Source organism: Hippocampus comes, unplaced genomic scaffold, assembly GCF_001891065.2.
Source record: "Hippocampus comes isolate QL1 unplaced genomic scaffold, H_comes_QL1_v1.1 scaffold82, whole genome shotgun sequence".
NCBI lineage: Eukaryota > Metazoa > Chordata > Actinopteri > Syngnathiformes > Syngnathidae > Hippocampus > Hippocampus comes.
In genome coordinates this window covers 1,031,399-1,035,823 of record NW_017805135.1, presented here as the reverse complement: position 1 = coordinate 1,035,823, position 4,425 = coordinate 1,031,399, and the positions used below count along the sequence as shown (strand labels likewise).

The following is a 4,425-nucleotide window of genomic DNA, read 5'->3' as shown; positions in this document are numbered from 1 at the left end:
AAATTGTCGACTCGGAAAAGCTTTCCAACTTGGGGAAGATGCAAACTAAAGTATGCTGAGTGCAGTGCTTTTTTTTTCTTGGGCAGTATAACAAGTATGACTATTGAGCGATCTTTTTGTAGGTTTTTTTTTCAATAACCAAGCTAAACTCTTACAATATAAAAGTCAGTTTTCTGAGAAAAAGCACATTATTGCTTTGTGACAACATAGGAGCCCTGTGCTATTTAGCAACGATGACACGCTGCTGTCACTCCTCCGCCATCTTGTTTGGGAGTGACAGTCCTCCCCTTCCTCGTTTTTTGCTCCTCGTCTTCCTCTTCTTTGCCGTTGATGCTGGCAGCGCTTCATTACTGTCACCATTTTAACGTGAAGAAATGACGACAGGCAATTACGTGTTTGTCAGGAGCGTCCTGGAATAAATGTTTATCGTGGAATATGATGAGCACGAGAGGGGTTTATGGTATCGGGCTTTATGAGAGTTTTGATACATCACGAATGCAAATGTATCGTGTGCTTACAAATTTTGGTGAATTTTCGTGTTGTTTAGATTGTTCTTTCATTCTTTATAAATTCAAAATAAAAGATGAAAACTCCATCGGATTGGATAATTTGGTAGGATTACCAAACCGTCCAAAACCAAATAATAGAGATAAATTGAGGAAAAAATAATAATTCTTGGCATCGTGTACCTGACTCCAGTTATCTTATTGCTAATTAGGAAAATTGTCGCCATCATCAAAGCTGTGACAGAGTTTTGACGAGGAACATGTCTCATGCGCTTGTCTCTGATCGGGGAACTGGATTGGCCTCTCATAAACGATTCAACGTCATTAATTAAAAACTCGTTAAGATTCCCCCTGAGGAAATGGCCGATATCTAAACAGTAAATGACAGCAATTATTCATTTTAGCTGTCTTCACAAACAATAATATTCATGTAATCCATGTTATTCAAGCTACATCTTTCACCGTCTTTATGTTCACGGATTAAATGTCAAATGTGTCCAACACAGTTTTTTGTTTGTTTGTTTGTTTATTGTTTATTGAACATAAAAACATATACAGCAATAAATTGACAGCAAGTAAAGGTAAAACAGTATAAATAGGAAAAGAAAACAGGCATCATACAGCACAATTATTATATTTTCAAAGGAGTAGGAAGAAGTAAAAAACTTACCTAGTCTGACCCCATGTTTTGTATTAATGTATAAATAGATAATTTTTTTATATCAATCACAAAAGAAAAGGAAAAGTCTGCATATAAACAAATGCTTTTATCCTTACCTGTGCTCTACTTATCTATTTTTACAACTTTTGGTTTGTACAGGGATTATATACATACATGCTCTAGCACTTTTATATGTCGATTTTCTCAATCACAAAAGAAAAGGAAAAGTCTGCATATAAACAAATGCTTTTACCCTTATCTGTGCTATATTTATCTATTTTTACAACTTTGGTTTGTACAGGGATTATATACATACACGCTCGAGCACTTTTATATGTCGATTTTCACCTTGTATTCATAATGGATATTGCATTACATGACTACATTGATCAACTTAATTCTGATTTATTATTCTATTTAATGAATGTTTCGAATTTATCACCTTAACTCTAATTGATGTCGTTTTTTTGGACTATCCTCTTGAATTTGTTTTTTGAACTCAGCAAGCGATTTACTCATTTTCAGGTCTGTTTCAAAATTATTCCACAGATTAACACCTATTACAGATACGCTCCTTTGGTTGATGTTCGTTCTTTTTTTGGATATTTAAAATTAAAGTGGTTCTTGGAACAAAATTATTCCACAGATTAACACCTATTACAGATACACTCCTTTGGTTGATGTTCGTTCTTGTTTTGGATTTTTTGGATATTTAAAATTAAAGTGGTTCTTGGAGACAGTGTTCATAAAATTCAATTTAAGGTCAGTGAGTTTCGTTGTGTGGTCTGTTCATGATGTGAAACGTTGCCCATATCTACCAAAATAGAGCTTCAACAGTCAACATTTTAATTTGTATTGAAAAAGGTAGCTGTGAAGAGGCTCTCAGAGGCAGGGCTTATTCCGCTAAGGATTTGTTCAGTGATTCACAGGAGAGCAAAATCATCAAGTTTCAACAATAAATGAGTTGTTTGAGATAAACGCCACACCGCCTTGAATTGGCATTTAAAGCGGCGCTATATTCGGATTTACAGCTTTTTTTTTTTGTAACACGGCAATCATTGGTACGTGTGCGTGTGGCTGGATTCTCATCCTTATTTCCCTCTGTGAGGGGTTTCGAGGAGGCGAGAGAGCGAACCGGCAGAGGAGGGTGATTGGTGGCAAGTGATGGCGAAGGGTGGGTGGGGAAGGGGTGGCTTATCCCTATAAGAGCGCTCGCCTGTATCCTCGACGTAGCCAGACACGCTCACGGAGGAAACTCACTTCTTCCAGCCTGCACCCGAGGGACCCCCGCCCAACCCGAGGATTGTCACCCCAACACGGGTAGGAGTTCACAGGCCGGGCCGGTTTGAGGATGGAGGGGCTTTTAAAAAACCCTTTTGAAAATTCTTAAAATATAAAAGTACATCTATTTATTTATTTCAGCAGCTTATCACACCAGATAGGTGAATTGAATTGTCGTATTGGTTGCAAGGCATGCTCGGTAATGACTGCACCATGAACCTTGAACCCCTGGTAGCGCTCCACTGATGTGGCTGGACTCATGTGGACTTAATGTATGCTTAGAGATTTTTCTATTTAAACAAACGGGCCCATAGATCAATCTTAAGGTTTCACTGTTTTATTACAGTTCGGTTGGGCATGTGCTGCCAACAAGGTAAGTTATGGACGTCATTAAGAGCCGTATTATATGATGTGTTTGACATATTTTTTTGTAATTGGAAGTGTCAACAAATTTGAACACCCATGCACACGCATAGTCTTTACTATCACAAAATACATGAATAAAATATGTAATGTGATCCGATAGATGTCTATTTTATAAACAATTTAACCCCTTTTGGGGACAGCGGTTACTACAGTGGACAGCTTATCATGTTATCGGGTTACAGGTTATCATTGTTGGTGCATGAAAGGGTTTAAAAGATATGCAGAATGTAAAATGTGAAATAAAACACCTTTTATTTTTTATATTAATGCAATAAAGAATCGTTCCACAGAACTGGCCGTAGACCAGATGGTGAATGTGTCTGGCGCATTTGCGCATCGGGACCAAACTCTCGGCTAACAGATTAGCATGTCAGTGCGCCTGTTAACTGTGCAGCTGTTACAAGAAGGGCTATATACTGTATTGGATGAGCGTATTGGTGTTTCATGGCTCGATGAGCCGTTGACACTCTGTACCCGGTGGCTACTGCAGTCTTGTTTGCCCAAAACAAAGTGCACCGATGGATTCTGGCCTGTTTTTTTCAAGAGGTGTAGGCGGCCACATATTCAATCCATCTCTGATATGTACACAACATTGGTGAAGGGAAATGTCACACAATGCCTCTATTGACCACAATTTTAATTGTATTTCCTTATTTTGTATTTATTCATTTTTTTAATATTTACTGTATTTTCAAAATAAAAACCCAGCATTAAAATTTGTTGTTACCTTTCCACATGACTTGGCCGAATCAAAGCAGCTCCAAATTGTTCAGCAAATGCGGCTTTCAGACTTGCGCGAGTTTTTCGGCGGGGAATTTTCTAGTTGATGTTTTTTTCCAATTTTGCAGTGTCTCTGAAAGGGATTACACAGTCCACATGAGATAGACAAACATCAAAGACCCCTTCAGAGACCACCGTCCAATAAAGACTCTACGGGTAGGATGGAAGGCGAGTGAAATCGTTTGCGGTCACGGGGTCACACGCCAGGATGCCGTCTTGAATGTGACGCTGACTGTGCCACGTTAATCCAAAGAGGCAATGTCCCCGAAACGACGGGGTCCCCTGTGCGTCCCTTTTGTGCCGGGGCGCGGCGGGGGGCGGTGAGGTGGACAACGTTTTTGCCAATCCTGGGTGCCTCGTTTTCTTACTTTGTACACATTGGCTCACAAAAGAGGTGAACGTTTATGTCACAGGTGGTAAGACATCAGCCTGCACGTGTGTGCTTTGCTTTTTCCTTTACTTGCCCCCCCCCCACCCCCACCCCACATTCGATGCACATTTTGAAAGAGCAAGGCCCTTCTACAACGTTTGCTTTATGGCTTCACTGTGCATGCGCGACATTATGTCGACTATAGCTCACTCTGCTGTGCATTTTGTGTTAATCACATCTTTAGTCCAGCGGGTTATCGAACAGCAACGCTTTCAATCGCCAATCAGCTTGTTGGGTTTTTCGTTGTCAAGTCCGTCTAAATAGACATTGAATGAGGCCATTAACAACATCTCACCTTGGAGAAGTGAACAAAGAAAATCAATGGCAAACTGTCTGATATG

At 39.7% G+C, this 4,425-nt stretch overlaps 1 protein-coding gene across 1 annotated transcript in view; it reads left to right on the top strand.

Annotated features, from left to right (window-relative positions):
- The first annotated feature begins 2,413 nt into the window (after positions 1-2,413).
- Positions 2,414-4,425, top strand: part of LOC109513929 (prepronociceptin-like) — a 9,562-nt gene continuing 7,550 nt past the window's right edge. The window contains exon 1 of the mRNA XM_019866663.1: positions 2,414-2,487. The gene's annotated coding sequence lies outside the window, so the exon portion shown is untranslated. The remainder of the gene's footprint in view (positions 2,488-4,425) is intronic.